Here is a 20,395-nt window from a genome sequence, read left to right on the forward strand (position 1 = left end):
GGAGACATTCTTGGAGCATATAAAATTCCCTTTTTCTTCCTAGACTTGTTTATAGCTTACTTTAAGGTAATAAACCTGCATATGCCTTCTTCCTCCCCCAGGGAATATTTAATTCCAAAGTACAGGTAAGAGGGGTATATGTATTTCTGGAGAGGGGGTGGTTGCCAGCAACCCTACAGAAGCATCCACTGTTGTACTTCACGGGTTCTTCTTTTATGATACAACCTTTCTACAACTGTAGGGTGACGTTAGATTCTCTCTGTTGAAATTTGGGCTTGGAGAACCACCAATAAAATGCTCTGTGAGTAGGGCTGGCAGGTGGCATGGTGTTAAAGCGCTGGACACACCCACATGGCCAACCATGGTTCGAGTCCCATACCTGGAGGCTTGCTCACTTTCCTTCTCACTGTGTGTCTGTCTTTCTCTGATCAAATGAAGATGATTGAATGAATAAATAAAATTAAATAAGTAATTTGTTAAAAATAAAAAATGCTCTGTGAGTAATAAACCCTGTTCTCTGACCTACAGACCTCGAGTTTCTTGTCAGAAAACAATACATTCACACATAAACTTGACATTGTGTGATTTGTCTTCTGACTGGACCTAGACTGCTATCAATATTTTGACAGAATTCTCAGGAGTTATGTGAAAACAGAATATTAACTCTTTGCAATGAATATTATAATCTATAAGATCATAAATATTACATATTGCATATAATGTGACTAATACGATAATATTGAGTTTCTATTCATCCACGAACATCAACTAAAGTGCTTGCTAAGTACCAAACACTGCACCGAGCACTAAAGACAAGGCTAAATGCAACACAGCTCTGTCCTTGTTTCTCACAATACAGAGAATATTTTTGTTTTCATTTCATTTTAGTGGGACTTTCCTTCACATATTCCAGTTCACTCCCTGAAGCAATCAGTGTTATCAGTTTCTCATGCACCCTTGCAGAGGCACTGTGTGTGTGTCTACGTGTGCATGCAGTTATCTATGGATACACACACACAACTTCACACCTTAGGCAATTAGTTACTACAATACTGACTACCTTTCTCATGGTAACAATCTTAATAAAAAATATAATTACTAGATTTTTGTATTATTTTAGAAATCCATTATTACATAACTGAAATTCTTAGTCATTTTGTGACAAAGTATTATTTCATTCAGTGATCATGAATCTAGAAAACCCAGTCTTCCAAAAGGTGATAGGAAAGATATAATATTTCTGCCAAATATACTAATGATAAGGCTATTATTATAAAATTAACATTAAAATTAATATCTAGGGGTAACAACTAAATTTTCAGTTGATGATACCAGTACAGTTATTCCTATTAAGTTTCATTAAGCTGCTGTGTTTGAATAAAAACGCATAAACTTCAGTGATAACTAGCTTTATTAAGAGTATTAACTGACATTTTAATTAGCCAAATTGACAAATTTGCCAGAAAGCTATGGTGAAACCTGCAGCATTGTTTAAACATACATATTTCTTTTCTGGCTGCTAAGACAGTCAACTATTTCTTCAAGGGGGTTACTGTCAGAATGAAGAACAAGAAAGCTTAGGGAAATGCTGCTTACTAGAAAAAAAAAATCTCTTAACTACTAGGCTATCTCCATTTGAAACTAAAGTAAAAATAAACATTCAGCAGGTAGTTTCCACTTTGATGAATTTTAATAGCAATCTGTGTCTTACTTCATGAAGAGAGTGCATTCTTTAGGTTTTATAACTGTTTTAATTATTGTTATTATATAACAAACCATCCCAAACTTACTGGCATAAAACAAAATATTGTGCTATCAGATTCTGTGAACCAGTAAATCACAAAGGACATATTGAAGACGGCTCGTCTCTACTGCAAAAGGTCCGAGGGCCTCACAACAGTCTCTCAAAGGGAAGGGTGACTGGCAGCCACTCAGAGGCTGGGGCGGGGGTCGCAAAGGGAGGGGTGACTGCCAGCCACTCAGAGGCTGGTGCTGGCATCGTCTCAATCCTCTTACGTGCGCTCACTCACATGACCTGAAAGGACTCGAGAACTAGACTGCTGACCTGAGACCTGGGACCTTTTTATGAGGCTTGGCTTCTAACAGCATGGCAGCCTCAGGGGACTCAGACTCCTCGGGGCTCCAAGCAAGGCCAGTGTTCAACAAACAAGGTGTAAGCAGCACTGCCTTTGAGGGTGACAGCTAAGAAGTCACAAGGCATCACTTGTGCTGTATTCTACTGCTTACGAACAAGTCATAGGCATGCTCACACTCGACAGGAAGAGAATTCGACCCAAACTGTCAAAGGAAGGTGGCAAGTTCTACAAGAATACGTGGGAGAACAGACACTGCTGAGGCCACCTTTAGAAAATACACAGCTGACCCTTGACCGGCATGGATCTAACACAGGGATTTTCTTCAAGAAATAAATCAGAAAATTCAGCACAGCACTATCTTCCTTATGACTGCCTTAATAACATTTTTCCTCTATGGACCAGCAGTTAGCGTAATGGCTATGTTGCTGGATTCCCATGTAGTCGACCGCGGTCCGAGTCCCGGACCCGGTGGCTTAAACTCACACTGGGCGCATGTGCGTACGTGCCCCAAGAATCCCCAGAGGAGAAAGGAGGAGAAGGGATTGCAGCAAGACTATTATTCCTGGGTGATGATTTCTCGCTTTCTGTCTCTCTCTGTCTTCTGGCACGTACCCTATAGCAAAACCTTCCCCCCCCCCAAAAAAAATAACATTTTCCCTGTAGTTTACTTTACTGTAAGGATGCAGTGTGTGTGTGTGTGTGTGTGTGTGTACATATATAGTAAATATACACATATTTACATTATATATGCAAATATGTACATATAAATGCTGTATATACACATAGGTATGTGTGCTATAGCCTATATACATACACAAATATATACAGTGTTAATCAACTGCTTACGTTAGCCATAAAACTTCCTGTGAATGGTAGGGTATTAGAATAGTCATTAAGTTTTGGGGGAGTCAAAAGTTATGCACAGACTTCTGACTGCAGAGAAGTCAGCACCCCTAATTTCCACGTTATTAAAGGATCAAACGTCATCTGCTACAATAACATAATATTCCATGAGTGTTTTGGTTAAAATAATACAATAAACAGCATTTGGTTTTGTCTCTGAACACAGGATAAAGTTTTCCAAAAATCATTGTCTTTAGCTTTGAAAATGAAAATGAAAATGGATAGTATGTTATCCAATATTTACAACTACCTTGTCATGAGAAAGCTGAATTCAGAAACTGAATCGCTTGCCCAGAATACGAGTCAAAGTTGGGATAAATCTAGACACATGTGTTTTTGAAGTCCAGACTTATTCCACTGTATAGTTAGTTGGCTGGCACTTTGCACAGTTAAAGGAAGCTCACATAGAATCTGTGCCGATCAGAACTGTTTGTATCTTGCGTTATATAGATATAAACACTACAAGAATGAAATTATAATCCAACTGGGACCAGCAGTTGGCATAATGACTATGTCGCTGGACTCCCATGTAGTCTACTGTGGTTCGAGTCCCGGACCTCGTGGCTTAAACTCACGCCAGGCGTGTGTGCTTGTGTGTACAAGATCCCAAGAATGGAGGAGAGGGACTGCGGAGTGGCCATCCCCCCTGGGAGGTGCTATCTTGCTTTCTGTCTCTCTGTGTCTCTGTCTTTATGTGAGTGCACACACCTTATAGCAAAAACCTCTCCAAAATAATAATAATTATAATCTAACCATGTTGCAAGTTCTACTAGGCAACAACTGTCTATGTATCTGAATATGTGAGCCCCTCCCCCCTAAAAAAATCACATTGAAATGTACTAAAGAGTCGTCTCTTTCACATTATTGCAAAGCTAAGACAGTACTGGATACATTGTTTTTAGCCTCTTCAGTTAAGTATTTAATTGAATAAAGAAATTCTAGAAAAAATTTCTAGATGGTTACAAGTAATGAACACTTGTATATACCAGAGAGTTGAACTAGGGTGCTGAAAAAGTAAATATATTCTATTACTCATTTCTACATAATTATCTACCAGTTCGAATTTAACATTTTCCAAAGCAGAAACTATCACTACTTGTATTACTTATTTTGTCACTTTCTGTAACACCTAATATGGTAGCCTTGTGTTTCTGAGCTGACTGATGGGGCTTTGTACGAACCACATAAAAGCCAAAAACGTGACAAAAAGGAAAGCTATTCTTTGTTAGAGCTCAACACCATGCCACCCTTTCCAAAATATGCATGGCTGTGCCTAAAAAAAGTATCTAGTTCATATAAATTTTCCCTATTCTGATTTTATTTATTTTATTTCTGAGACCAAATTATCTTATAATTAAAAAATAAATCAGCATTTATTTCTATAAAGCATAAATATACCTATGAAAGAGTTTTGCTGGTTCGTAATAATCTGTTCCATATTGGAATTACTGGAGAAATCTTCAAATGGGAATAATTTCAGAAAAGTTAAAAGAATTTTTTTAAAACATGGAAAATTTTTCATTAAAAAAATCTTTGATAGTGTAGGTTTCTTACAGTTTTTTTTTGTTTTTTGTTTTTTGTTTTTTTTTACCAAAACCATTTTTTCATTTAAAAAAGTATTTAGAACACATAAAACAAGGCAACATTGGGGCCAGCAAGTGGCATGGTCGTTAAAGGCGCTGGCCTCCCACATAGCCGACCACAGTTCAAGTCTCGGACCTGGTGGCTTGCTTTCTCACTTCCTCTCTCTCTCTCTGTCTCTCTCTGATCAAACTGGAAAATAATAATGATAATAATAATAAAGTTAAATAAAATAATTCTAAAAAAAAACCAAACAAACAAAAATAAAAAAACAAGGCAACATTTATTCTTTTTTCTCGTCTTCCGGTTTGGGGTCTGTCGGTGGCCCCTCCACTGTTGGACTGTTGCTCTCCGAGCCCGTGTTACTATCACTGGTTCCCTCCTCTGCCAGGCTGTCGACCCCCTCCTGCCCACTCTCCTTGTCCTCAGGAGTAGACGTGCCTCCTTCCCCATTCTGCTGGCTCTCTGTCATCTCTTCAAGGTGTGTCTCCTCTGTCTCCATCGGCAGGCTCTCGTCGTCCTCCTCAGCTTTGTTTGCCGCCTGCTCTTCCTCGGGACCGAGGCTGCTCTGACTCCGCTCCGCTTGCTCTGCCGCCTCCTTCTCCCTCTCCTCCTGCCTTCTGCGGGCCTGTTCCTCTGCCTGTGCAATCTCTATGTTCACTTCTACCTTCAGACCGCACAAGCTTTTAAGTTCATTGTTAAATGAATCTGTGCTCTCCAGGAATTTCCTCTTCTTTTCCTGGTGTCGCTCTTCTATTTGAAGAAGTTCAGCTTCTAGTTTTCGCTGATGAACCAGTAAGGACTGGACCTGCCGTTTGAGGACCTGCATTCTGGCTGTTGTGACACCTGACCAGACGTCTGGCACCACACTCTCACTGAGGATCTCACTGATGAGGCGGTGGTTCCTCTGGAAGCGGGCGGTGGCTGTGTGCTTCATGGAAAAGCCTTCGTCAGAATCACCTGGGTCTTCAGCAGGCTGGATGCTCAGGTAAGGTTCTCCTCTCTCCATGCGAGACTGTCTCTGTCGACTTCCTTCCTCTAAAGCAGCTTCTGCACGACGTTTTGCATTTATGTAAGCAAGGTAGGCAGGGGAATTGTGATAGGCCTTCATAGATTCATTGTACTCTATCTTTTCTGCTTCGTATTCGTTTACATATTCTTGTTTCTCTTCATCAGTGAGATCTCGCCACATGCCACCAATAATCTTGCCAATCTCCCACAGTTTCAGGTCAGGGTTGGAAGCCTTTACTTGGTCCCAGACCTTTCTGCTGTACCTCATGTAGGGCATCAGCGGCTTATCTGGTGGCTTTGGGGGTTTTGGAATCGTGAGACCAGAGGATGCCGTGACCCGGCTGTTGGTGCCCGAGTTCCCTCCCAGCCTGTAGTTGATGTAGGCGAGATGACTGTATGGATTGTAGCCCACGAACCCTGGTGTGCTGGGCATTTGTGTGGCAGGAGCTGGGGTGGGAGGTGGGGCATAAGATGGTCTTTTTGACATTTTGGAAGATTAAGTTCTCAGTTCCTTAAGAGTGAATCTGAGACACGGCGGGCAGCAAAATCCTAGGCTTCTTACAGTTTTGAAAGTAACTTTTTGTAAAAGTCAAATGAGTCCTGTTGTTTTCTTCCTCTACGAAAAATAAAATTCCCATTCACAAATTAGAGGGATTTATTAGTTATCTGAAATTACTTCATATAATTTTATATAACTCATTTTAATATAATTTTTAAAGTAATTTTAAATTATGTATCATTTGGTGAAGCCCTTACTGAGAAAATGAGTTTCAAGGTTTCCACGTTATAATTTGTATTAGTTCCCTATGAAATGGGTTACCTGCCAACTGCCACCTTTATCTGGAATCTCTTCTTTGGTTCTAATTCAATAATAATTATAATATCTTAAAGACATCTATGAAATGGGGATATAAAGAGCTTAAGTAACTTGTTAAGGACTATACCACACAGTTTATGGAAGAACACAATACCTATCCACTATGTTTATAAATTTTTCCCCACATTTATTTTTCCTAGCATGAATATACTGCGTCTTAGTCCATTCAAAGATATAACCATACACATCAACAGTCTTCCACTATTGTTTCTGCCAAATGCTTTGTCCTTCTTTCTGCAATTCTCTCTCTCCCACCCCTCTTGCCAAAGGTTTTGTGCACTCACCAGAGAGAGAGTGATAGAGAATCCCTCAATGAAGTGTGGGCATGCCACATCCCTTTTACTTCCAACATGTCAACCATTTGGGGCACACACACACATGCTCCTGTTGTGTTGATATTAAGTCGCCAGGGTCTGGATTCAAACCCTGGTCGGTCATATGGGATCTGGCTCCATGTGCACAGCACCCAGCTACTGTGCTCCTAGAATCTCTCTGTAGGGCTGATTGCAACTTTTCGTAAAGTCTTTATTTATGTTTCCTTTGACACACAGAGAGAGAGGAGATAGAGACAGTATCCCCAATAAGTTCACCTGATGCCAAGATCCACCCTCAGCCTTCAGTCAGCCCTGGAGCAAGGGCAGGTCCACGTGTGGCATATTCTGGGAGATCGCTGGACTTGAACCAGGAACTTTCTCATGTGGAACTGCCTTGCAGACCACTGCATTCTACTACTGCACCACACCTGGCCCCCGTCTCTGATCTCTTACATAACTCTGGTCAATTGAAAATGTGGTTTAACCATGACTGACAGGTATATGTATCACAGGGAGCTAAATGTGCTCTTGAATGACTGTATAATTTAATTTTCAAAATAATTTAAAAATATTTATTCATTTTCAGAAATATAATGTTCAACCTTTGCACAATTTTGAATACAATTAAATCTTTAGTAGTTTAGAAGTTAAAACAGAAATCTCACAGAATGCAAATCCAGATACCTCTAAGAGCCAGAGAGAGTATAATGAGTAAGATCCGTAGGAATAGAATGTAATAGAAAAGAATAAACTGGGAACTTTACACCCTGCCTAAAGAACTATAGCTGATTGTCACTAATAACAATGCAGTTTTAGGGGTCCTAAATTTTTAATTTTCTAAGAAAAGCTGGCAAAGCAGATTTTTATCAGCAATTTCTTGGTATTTAAATGCTGAAAATGAAAGGAAAGTGACCTAAATCTGAAGTGACTCTATGACATCAACAAACAAGTACTTACTAAATGCCAAGAAGAAATATTAAACATGGAGTGAATACACGATAACCTTAATATCACTGAATTTGGAATTTAAGAAGTGAGAAGTATCTACAGAAGTGGGAGGTAGGTATGAAAGGTCAGAGGCAGTCTTCATGAGCTAGACTTTGGACAATGAGTAAGAGAAGGATGGGCCAACTGGTGACCTGGTGGGTAAGGCGGCTGGATCCCTCATGACCTCCTAAACGTTTTTAATCCTTGACCCAGGTCTTGAAAAGCATGCTTGCCACATATGTGCATGCCCAAAATACCAAATGGGGAAATGGTACTGTGGTGTGACCATTCACTATGGGAGTATTTTCTCTCTTTCTCTCTCTCTCTCCAGTGGGTGCACATGTCTCTAGCAATTATTTTTTTGTAGAATTTCTTGCCTTAGGGTGTGTGAGCTCTCCAAAGAGACAGAGACAGTGAGAGGCAAAGTAAAAAATCACCCCCAGGAGGGATGGCCATGCTACAAGTGCTTCTCCTCCATTATTCTCCCAAATCTTGGGCACACACAAGCCTGGTGTGAGTTTTAAGCCTCTGGGTCTGAACTTGAACGTGGTTGGCCATGTGGGAGTCCAGTGACTTAACCACTATGCCATCTGCTGGCCCCCTCTAGCAATTAAAAAGCAAACAAACAAAAAACAGGTGGGGAGGAAGAGAGGTTATTTCAGAAGATGGAAAAACCAGCACAAAGGTATATGATATTATCACTAGTATTATGATGAATATTTAGAGGACAATGACACTATCAAAGGAAGAGATATTTCAAGAGTACCGAGAAACAGAAGAAAGGCAGCAAATTTCCTTGGATCTTGAAATCTAAGTAGAGTGTAGGCTTGACATGCTAGGCAACTGAAGCAGTATTACATTCTTGGGTAAGAGTGACATAATTGGTACAGTATCTTTAAAAATGAATCAACCTGCAGAAAGGATTGGAGAGCAGAAAGTCTAGTCTCAGACAGGCCAACTAAGAAATGGTCTCAGTGGCAAAAGAATGAGAAAATGAGGGCCTAAATTCTATTAGATTGTTGGAAATGGCCTGACGCATTTTTGCACAGAAAAAATACAGGTCCAACCACACTGGACCTCCATACTATCCTGCACAGAAAAATATTTCTAACAACCCAATATTACTGGCAATGTGATAATGCTAGGAAGGCTTAAGGGTTTTCTATTAACCCACTTACTTCAGTGAATCCTTGGTATTAGCTTGAGAGAGAGAGAGAGAGAGAGAGAGAATGTTTGTACATGTGTGGCATTAGTTTGTGTGTGCACATGTGTGAGTATGCATGTGTGTTGCATTAGCTTGCTTGTGTGTGTATGCATGTGTGTGGTATTAGTTTGTGTGTGTGTATGCGTTTGTGTGTATGCATGAGTGTGGTATTTGTGTGCACACATGTGTGTATGCATGTGTGGTATTTGTGTGTGTTTACGCATGAGTGTGGTATTAGTGTGTGCGTATGCATATGCACGAGTGTGGTATTAGCTTGTTTGTGTGTGTGTATGCATGAATGTGGTATTAGCTTGTGTGTGTGTATGCATGAGTATGGTATTACTTCGTGTGTGTTTACACATGAGTGTGGTATTAGTTTGTGTGTGTTTATGCATGAGTGTGGTATTAGTGTGTGTGTGTGTATGTATGAGTGTGGTATTAGTGTGTGCGTGTGTGTATGCATGAGTTTGGTATTAGCTTGTTTGTGTGTGTGTATGCATGTGTGTACTGGTATTAGTTTATGTGTGCATGTGTGTGTATGCATGAGTGTGGTATTAGCTTGTGTGTGCATGTATGTATGCATGAGGTGGTATTTGTATGTGCATGCGAGTATGTGCATGTATGGTGGTAGCTTGTGTGTGTGCACTTGCTGTTTTCTTTCCGTATTAACATTTTGGAGGTAGCCGGATATAACGAAAAGAACACTAGAACAGGAGTTAGGAGATCAAGATTCTCGGCCTTGCTCTGCCCCTACGTGAGCTCAGACATGTCTTACAACCTCGCTGACACTCAGTTTCCGAACCTAGACAAAGAGAGAGCTGTGATGTGATGTCATCATCGGAGGCCCTGGATCTTAAAATATTTTTCAATCCCCGAAACCAGCTATCTGAAGATTTCAGATATAAAACCAGGTTTCCGACTTCTTTTGAAGTCTCAAAATCTGAATTCCTTGGCCTACATTCCTCCATGAAAACTGGCTGGAATTTGGTGGGAATCTCCCTTTCAGTGCCACAGTCCCATCATTCCTGTTGGGTCCGTACAGTACTACCGGAGATAACTGCCACTCATCACTCTTGTGCTGTTTTCATTACGGAGCCAATATATTTCAGAGCTTTGTCGTGTATCAAAAGAAGAAAATGAAAGACAAAAACCCCCAACATACTCAAGAAAAATAATCTCCCTTTAAAATACAAAGAAAAAAATGCACTTGTGTTGTAAGATTACCACTCAACTCTCTTAAATCCTAGCTTTATTTGCATTTGGGACCCCCTGATAAAGGGGATGGGAAGCCATTTAAAAAAAAAAAAACAAAAAACACAAACTCTAAGAAGTATAACAATCATATTTACATTTCAGAAAGAGTACTTACTGTGGAATGAATGTTTGTATCCCCTCAAAAGTATTTATATGTTGAAATCCTAACTCCCCATATGATAGTATTAGAGGGTGGGAGGTCCTTGACAGGTAAGTAAGTCAAAAGATACCCACGGAGAACGTCCTCATTCTTTCCGCTATATGCGATTGCAGTGTAAAGATGGCCGGTGAACCAGAAAGCAAGCCTTCATGGACACCAAAACTGCTAGCACCTTAAATTTGGACTTCCAGCCTTCAGAACTGTGAGAAATGCATTTCTCTTGTTATAAGGTAACCAGTCTACACTATTCTGTTATAGCAGCCCAAGAAAACCAAGACGGTACTCTAGTAGTAGGTAAGATGGAGTGTGGGGGAAAGAACATTTGTTCAAAAAGGGTGATAAAGGCCTGAACTAATGTTTACTTTAAAAGTGAAGAAAGGATTAATTAAACAAAGTACAGTTATTAAAATTTAGGAAGCCCAATGGATGTTGAAAGCATAATGACTCCAAATTTTAGAACAGTTGCCTGAATAGATGGTGACAGCATTCATTGGGAAGAAACAATCTTGGGGAAAGTTGAGATAGCACAACACAATTACATCACGAGAGCTGGCAAACTGCAGCCTATAGCTGGTTTTTGTATAACCCACAGGCATAAGTAGCTTTTATGTTTATAAATGGCTGAAAAGAAGTTTAAGCATATAGTTCATCATGTACAAAATATATCGAATACAAAACTCAGTGTGTGTAAATAAAGTTTTAATGAAATACAACTCGTTTCTTTGTATTGTCTATAGCAGTATTTGCATTACAATGGCACAGTTGAGCAGCTGTGACAGAAACAACCTACACTGCTACTTCATGTGTTATAAGCTGCAGTGACACAGTTATGACTTGCCTGTGTTGCAGGGACCATGAGTACTGTCATACCACATTTCATTTTGGCCATTATGTCAAAATGAGAAGAGTGTACTTCAAATGTCATATATTTAGTGCATTTAAAGATTTTGTTGAGTTAGATGACAAACTACTCCATTATGCGATGACACTGTAGCTATGCTAGAAAAATACAGTACACATCAATATTACCAAACTCAGCATTGATCTTAGTTCTAATTCATCTAAAAACAATTGTCAGAGAAATCAAAAATATAAAGCTAAGTATCTCATCATAGGAAATTTTCTTCACAAAATAAAAAATAAAAATGAAGCTACAAAGTAAGTTTCTAAGTGGCTCACTTATTATCCAAGCAAGGACAGCTATTTATCCATTAAATAGTTAATTAAACTGTATTTGACTGCAGTCAACACATTTATTTCCTTTGTTTAAGAAAATCCTTTGGAAATAAACCTGTTTAAGAAAATCCTTTCAGTAAGAATAGTTATACAGGGACCAGCAGATGGCGTAGCAGTTATGTTGCTGTTCTCCCTCATGGTGAACCAAAGTTTGAGCTCTGGACCTGGTGGTTTCAAACTCATACTGGCATGCGTGCCCAAGATCCCAGGAGAAAAACTGAGAAGGGGCTGTGGTATGGTCATCCCCCCTGGGGGATGACTTCTCACTTTCTGTCTCTCTCTGTGTCTCTGGTGAATGCATGTGGTCTATAGCAAAAATCTCTTAAAAAAAAAAAAAAGAAAGAATAGCTCTACAAGGTGAGGCTAATGGGAGCTATGTCAATACTCAACTGAAAAACAAGGCAAAAAAGATTTTGAGAGGTTTTCCTTGGCCCTTGAGAAGTTTACAAATATTTGTGCTTGGCTACTATTTTTCCAAGTAAATTCCAAGCTTGAAGTGACTGAAGAATTAGTCTCTTTGAAAATTCTACTAAGGACAATAACAGGCAAGATATTTTTCATAGTTGAGAAAACACTAATTCAGTATAACCTGAAGTGGAATCTTCTAAGATGTGTTACAACTGATGGTGGCAAAATATTGAGGAACAGAATAAGGCCTAAACAAATTACAAAATTTGTCAAAGTGTAAAGTGTTTAAAGCCTATAATTCTGCATTCTGCTATTCATAAATAGGTATTTTAACTTAGAAAAATTTTATCAATAGCATCACCAATGAAATTCATCTGCTTTCATCGATTTAACCACTTTGGTTCTGTGTATTGATCAGATATAAACTGAATATCTTGATTTACCTCATCCCACAGAAATTGAACTGCTTAGCAGATGCAGAGTTTTGCTGTGATTTTTAGTTTTTTGGGTTTTTTTTTGGAGAGGTTTTTGCTATAGGGTGCATGTGCTCACCAGACAGACACAGAGAGACAAAAAAGTGAGAAATCACCCCCCAGGGGGGATAGCCACACCACAATCCCTTCTCCTCCATTCTCCTCTCGAGATCTTGGGCATGCACGCACACGTGCCCGGCATGAGTTTTAAGTCACTGTGTCTGGGATGCGAACCGTGGTCGACTACGTGGGAGTCCAGAGACATAGCCATTACGCTAACTGCTGGCTCCCAAGTTTTGCTATGATTTTGAGCTCAAGAGCAAAATCAAAATTTTCTTAACAAAAATGAATGCGTTCAACGACTACTATCAAACAATAAACTGGACATAAGAATTTTTTTTTTACAGATTTGAGAATGTGTGCTAACAAATGAGTAACTTACATTAATATTATAGTAAAGTTATTTCAACAAGATTGCTCAAGTCATAAGTAACAATAGGTTTGCTTTATACACTTCTTGTGTTTACAAAAGTTAAAAAAAAAAAAAGTTCATGCATACACAAATTTGCAAGAGAAACATAGTTGTCCCTGGTGAATTGGTTGCCGGATTCCTACAGATCCCAGAATCCAAGGATACTTAAGGAAAAGGGCATAGTATTTCCATATAACCTACATGCAACTTTCCCATATACTTTAAATAATCTCTAGATTATTTATAATACCTAATACAATGCAAGTAATATGTAAATAGCTGTTATACTGTATTGTTTAGGGAATAAAAACAAAAAACTGTACATGTTCAATATAGACAACCATTGCAGGCCCAATTACATAGTATTAACAGATATCAGCAACAACATAACATTTTCAATACACAGTTAGTTGAATCCAAGAATGTGGTACTCCTGGATACAGAGAGCTGAGTGTATTTTGCAAACTCAAACTACAGTTTCAGTACTGTAAGTGCAAAGGAAATTTCCATTTTTCAAAATCCACTTAACTAGGCAGTTGAGGACCTCCCATCTAGCCTTTAATTGGAAGAGGTTAAATGGGCAAATAATAAGAGATGAATCTAAAAGAATTCTGTAAATGTCTTCTATATAATGAATACGTTCATTAAAATCCTATGCAGGTGGCAGTACTCATCTAAAAAAATACTTCAAAGATGAAATTCATAAAATCACATTATAGATCTGCATTAACAGATGAACATTTGCAATTAATTTTGATAACTCTAAAACCCAATTAAGTAAAATGTTATCTCTGAAAAAGAACTCTAGTCTTTCATTTTGTATGATAATAAATTGTGTTCAATTAATGTTACCATATTTTGAATTTATAAAAAAAGTTTGGATATTTGTTTTCTCTCATCAAATAAATTTTCTCTCTTCTATGTAATATCCTGATTTTTATCTCTTGGCCAATAAAGCCTGAAACACTTACCATTTGGCCTTTACAGAGAAGTCTGTCAGCCTCTGCTTGATGGTGGTGCTATTACTGGTGCAGCAAAACCTGGGAATGTCTTGGTATTGCAAATTCTCAACTCACCCCAAATCTGTTGAATCAGTTTCCAAGGGTGCACTCAGAAATTATTTTTTTCAAAGAATTATATCATTTTATTTATTATTTTTGTTATTTTTAAATTTGCTATAGGGCATGTGTGCTTACTTGAGAAAGTAAGAAAGCAAGCCACCAGGTCCAGGACTCAAACAACAGCTCACATGTTTAAGTTTAAGTTCAGCACCCTAAACACGATGGCACCTGCTGGCCTCACTTATTTTGTTTGAAACAAACTCTCCAAGTGATTTTATGCAAGCTACAGTTTTAAAACCACTGCCTAAACCAGGATTTTAGTGCATCAGTTCTGTCTCCTTGGTAATCCTTTGAATCAATAAAATGGGGATACTATCACCACTAGAATTGCTGAAAGCATTAAAATTAAATTTGAAAAATACACAAAGTTTAGCGTAACATCTAACATCAATAATTATTAATAAACAGTTCATTACTAACTTAGTGGTATATTGGAACCGCCTAATCTGGCCCATGAGGTTATTATTATTAAATTGTCAGGAATTTTATGAGGCAATTATTAAAATGGACATTATTAAAAACGAAATTACATAAAATATAATTCAATTATTCATATTAAAACAGGTATGGATACTCAAAACCATCATTACCAAATTATTGTACTACATTTTACCATCATATTTGCTCATGAAGTTGTATGTCTATACAATAGATATATCAGGTTGAGGGAAAAGCCATTTTGTAAAGAAAACTGTCATCACTTTTCAAACGACCCAATATATAGTAATATACTGGCATATGACATCTCATCGCTTCTTAACTCTGCATTCAGTAATACCTCTTTGGTAGCCTGAAATCAGCCATGGTGGGAATATTTACGCCAAAAGGAACTGACAACCACCATTGGGGTTTTTCTGGAGAAGAGATTTGGGTTTAAGATTTATCAGCACACCTCTGGTCGTCATTATTAACAATTATACAATGAGTTCAGATTTGAACTCAGTGGCTTGAATTAAGCACACACATAGAGATGTCCAATCACCTGCTAGCAACAAAGATATAGCCCAGATTTTCTTTCTTTCTATATACCTACCTACCTATCTACCTTTAGGTACGAGTAGGTATCTAAAAATCATTTGGGGGGGGATGGAAAATAATCATTTTGTGAACAAAAAATCAGGACTTTGGAATTTATGACTATAGCTAATCATGGCTAGCAACTCAATTTATCCACTTCCCAGTCCTTGGTTTAATTCCTGGAATACTTTTTTTTTTTTTTTTTGAGAGAGATTTTTGCTATAGGACACATGCGCTCACCAGAAAGACAGCGTCACAATCCCTTCTCCTACATTCTCCTCTCGGGATCTTGGGCATGCACACACACGTGCCCAGCATGAGTTTAACCCACTGGGTCCGGGACTCAAACTGTTATTGACTACATGGGAGTCCAGTGACATAGCCATTTCACTAACTGCTGGAATACTTCTAGTAACAAAAGTTAAATAAACAAATGTACTGAGAAAGTTACATTTTTCTGCAATTTGAATCTAGCATCCATACCTTAGGCAGCATGGAAAAATAGTTGTTAAAGCCATTTATAATATTTAGACAGAGTTATAAGGGGTCATATGCTGAAGCTGCTACCTCAAGTAGACATTACCATTTAAACATTAAAGAAAAATAAGTTAAATAGAGATGAATACATATAAGACATCAATGATACTGGGTACATTTCAAATTTAGGTTTCAAAGAATCAAAGGATTTTAGAACCAAAATAGATTTCACAACTGCTATGGTTTGGAGTTTTTGTCCCCTCCAAAACTCATGCTGAAATTTAATCTTCAATGCAACAGTATTGGACGATGGGGCCTCAAAGGAAGCATTCAGAAAAAAATATAACTGTAGGAATTAAGAAGTAGACATATACACATAAACTAGTCTAAAATTCACAAATTCTGTCTTGTTTTTATATATTTATTTATTTTTAGTTTTCTGCCATAAGGCACATGTGCTGGGCTGGAGCGAGATAGCGAGAGGGAAGGTGAGAAATTACCCTCCCCACTCCCCAAGAGGGAAGGCCACCTGCAATCCCTTTGGCTCCATTCTCCTCTCATGAGTTTGGGCATGTGTGCACACGTGCCCCATGTGATTTTCAAGCCACCAGATCTGGGACTTGAACTACAGTAGGCCATGTGGGAGTCCTGCACCTTAACCACCACGCCACCTGCTGGACTCCACAAACTCTAAAAGTAAATTAAAAAGTAATAAAATCACTTATCAGTCGAGTATTTTTAAGCAAAATGCCATATAAGATTATAAAATCATTTCTAAACTCACTCTGCATGTCAGATACTACAAAAATAAAACTTGTACTATACTAAGTCATTAAGACATAAGAAAATGGAATGTCAAAGAAGTGAGGCACCATGATGAAATTGCAAATTATTCTCAGGCAAGAAAACAGCATGTGTCATTTCATGTAAGTGCAACATTTAAGAAATATTTTTTAAAAAACCGATGCTTTCTTCAGATCTTCATACAGGAAGACAGCATGACTTGAGTGAACTCTGTTTTGACTTACGCATTATCCATTTGGCCTTTACAACGGACGTCCATATCTACCAAACCTCTTAAAGTGGCTTTTTTGGAAAACATACTGAGTCATACCTTAACTGAACCCCATCAACTTGAGGCCTTTCCTCAGTCCTTATCACCCTAAGTGTTCGGAAGTAACAGGCATGATTGACCACTCTCTCTGTTGAAACAAACCATATGCCAATTCTAGTCTTTGACTCCCACCTCCTCTTACCTCTTTCAGTGTCAAATCATGCTTTCCTCTAACTAGGGGCATGCCTGAAGAGGCTTACCTTACAAAATTTTTCTTCTTTTCCCTTGTTGACTCCTGTCTTCCAATCTAACTTCAAACATCATCTCAACATATTTGTGGATAACTTCCAGATCTTCGAAATCCTAACTCTGTTAAGAGTCAACACAACTGTTAGCTATTTTTTAACCTAGTTTAATCAACAAAGGTTTACTGCGCAGCTACTACATGGTAGACGCTAGAGTTATTAATGTATTCAGAACCAAAATCCTAGTCATCAAGGGGAAGACACACTAAAGGACAGACCGAAAGACCCAACAGCAGGTTCAAGATTGAACGTCCATGCTTCCTCGCCCAATGGATTGAATAAACTTTAATAGATTCTTGCTTTCTCATTATTGCCCAGGCTAAAACCTGTGACTCCTTTCTCAATCCCATGCTGCTTTACTTGTCAAATCAATCCTGTTCTTTACTTGCAGTATTCTCTTCCTACTGTCACATCCTAGTTCTGGCCATTAAACACCTTCAGCCAAAGCTCTCCGACCACCTCCTGAAGAAGTGTTCTCTAGTTTCTCATCTAATCCAGCTTACACTCAACTAACACTTTAATTTCCCTAACCACAGATATGATCCATCACTTAGTAAATGTATGCAAATTTTTAATGGCCCTTCAATAGACATGTCCAAGTATTTTCAACTGGACTGGTCTGAGAAGTATTTCATGATGGGTAGTCTTTTTACAAGCAAAATGAGAAATAGTGATTGACTGTTTAAAAAAAATAGTTGGAATAATAATAATAATGATTGGGAAAAACAATGAAAAGATATTGAATGATGAAGTGGGGAGATTATTGTCTCTGTATTGACTGACATGCATGGCATTCCCTTTAGAAAAAGCAATGTAATACACTGTAAAGTTATATGCAGTTCAATGTAATATAAACAAGATTATGATGATAATAAAGAAAGAAAGAAAGAAAAATAGACATGTCCAAATTCTCCTTTAGCTGGGCATTTAAGGTGCTCCATTATCTGGGTATTATCTATTAACATACAATTTTTTTTAATCTCTGTTACCCACTATTCTCTTAACTTTATTCTAGCCAAACACGGCCATTTAATAAAATCCTGGAAATTCCTCAAGTTCCTCGCTCTTCATTTAACTGTCACTTCTCTGCCCCAGGTCCAACGCCTTTCTGATTAGCAGGCTCATTTCTATCTTTCAGAACAGTAGCCAAACCTTGGTTCTATTAATACCATTTCTCTACAACATTCTCTGAATCCTCTGAACCTGTAATACATGTACAGGTCTTCTGTATACAATAAAGTATATATACAAAGTAACAACTATAGTCCATACACCTGCATAGAAATCTACTTTTCTTGTGGAGAAAAATCGAGACTGTGAGAATATTTTTTAAATCATTTTATTTACCCCTCAAAAAGACATGAAAGCACAATTTCCCTCCACCATTCATCACTACATCTTCCATCTCTTATGCGTACCTGAACTGCTAAAGTCACATCCTTGGCTTCACGTAAAACCCATTGCAAGGCTTCCCATTGACAGTATGGTACTGTACATACCCACTGACTGGACACGACACTGTCTTCCCACCGAAAACAACGGTTCAGAAGAAAATGGCTTATCTGAAGTTGACCCCAAACCCATAACAGAGAAACAACCCAGCTTTTTCTTTTTTTTTTTTTCAAGACAAGAGCAGCCATAGTACAATTATTCTCTGCCCGCTCTTCTTCCACAGCTCCCTAATATCTGCCAACCCAAATGTTTGCTCAGAACCTATACTTTCAGGTTCAAATTGTGAAAATAAAAGGCGGTTTTAAGTTCAACAATTAATTTGCCAAAGATTTACTGACTACTTAACTATTGAAAAAGCACTGTGGGGGACTCAAAAAATAATGAAAAAAACATTTCCATCTTGTGGAACTCATGATTAAAGACACATAAATGACTCCATAATAAGGTAGATTATGTAAGGGTTACCACGCTTCCAATCAGGAATGAAGTGCTATAAGCAAAGAGAGATTAAATTTAACCAAAGAGTATCTGAGAAGGCCTCAAAATGTGAGATGGGTTTTATTTAGCCTTTTTATAAAAAATTAAGGAATAGCATTCAACATTTTGAATATTAATGATTCTTAAGTAGATCATTTCATTTGTGTTAGGGATTTTTATTCATTAAGATTGCAAGAGAATTGGATTTTTTTCCACTGAAAAAATACTGATTCAACATGTAAGTTAAATTTTAGTTAAAAAGATTTAAGCTCACCTTAAAAGATAAGGAAATGTATTTTACAGGCCAAACTTGTGGCCTATACTTAAGAAAATGTGTGTATGTTTAAAGGAAAGACAGTATGTCCAATAATCTGATTTAATATTTATTTTAAATCCTATTCCTAGGGAAATGGTAGGTTCATATAAATGTACATTATTTTTCCAGGAATTTCTTTTGCATATCAACAGTGCTCATATTAAAAGAGAAACAACTGGAAATCAAATCCAGGACCCTAGATCATTTTTCATTCATAGCATCTTCTCCTACAACACTGGCCTCTTTCAAAGGTCTGAATCCAGAGCTTGGGGCATCTGCTTTTCCAGGAAGCCTCATCAACATCATTTCTAGATTTAGATGCTTCCTTGAAGATTCTGAGCTGCCATGACCCAACTCTGGCCATGCTGAACACAGTACTGACAAATGAAAGAACCAAACTCATCTGGAGCTTAAAATAACTTGCACAGAAAGGGTGGGGAAAGTCGAGTTGACAAATGCCAAGGAAGCACATTCTAAAAAAAAAAAATGGCAATTATGACAGACAGGCGTGGAAGTGAACTAGGAAACGTGCAGAAGTACAGTATTCCAAGTTGCTACTATTAAAAGAAACTTTCAGCTCTTAATTACATTACACAATTCATCAGACGTTCTGGTAATCACTGTAACAGTTAAGCAATACCTGATGAGAAAAACCTTAGGATAAATTATACAGTTTCATAAAAACATGTTTGCTTTTCACTATTCATTCGGACCAATCTCTTGGGATGGATTATAAACACAAATGAATTAAAATCAGATTATGCAGATTTAGGTAGGGGAAGCTGGGAGCGAATAACTAGCATGTGCATTCGGTAACAACATATTACAGGGCGCAGTTTCCGCTACAGCAGGCAGGCGAAGAAACCAAGAAAATGGGTTGAGCCCTCGGCTATGGTACGCTGTGGTCACCCAGCACTAATTCAACAGCTAGCGGTTCTCCCCTGCCTCACGTTCCTCGTGGCCTCTGACAAGTCATCCTTTCAACCTATGAGGCTGTCCGCTTTCCTCCCTGGAAAAGCATTTCCGTGCAGGTTGTGGAATCACCCTTCCAAACTACTTGCTCCCACTTCCCCGCCCCGGGATGAGCGGACCCCGCGACGGGAAAAGGTCGCGCTGCCAGGGAGGGAAGTTGCACGAAGTGGGCTTTCCCGTGCTCGGACCCGAGCCTGCGCCCGGCAGACGCGGGGGAGAGGCGGCGGG

General features: G+C 38.5%; 1 protein-coding gene and 1 pseudogene across 4 annotated transcripts in view; both read right to left on the bottom strand.

Annotated features, from left to right (window-relative positions):
• RAP1GDS1 (Rap1 GTPase-GDP dissociation stimulator 1) overlaps positions 1–20,395 on the bottom strand; it is a 155,501-nt gene that overhangs the window by 134,668 nt on the left and 438 nt on the right. The window lies entirely within an intron of this gene.
• LOC102487424 (SWI/SNF-related matrix-associated actin-dependent regulator of chromatin subfamily E member 1 pseudogene) lies at positions 4,864–6,159 on the bottom strand (annotated as a pseudogene).

The sequence above is a fragment of the Tupaia chinensis genome, unplaced genomic scaffold (assembly GCF_000334495.1).
Source record: "Tupaia chinensis unplaced genomic scaffold, TupChi_1.0 Scaffold000340_1, whole genome shotgun sequence".
Lineage (NCBI taxonomy): Eukaryota > Metazoa > Chordata > Mammalia > Scandentia > Tupaiidae > Tupaia > Tupaia belangeri.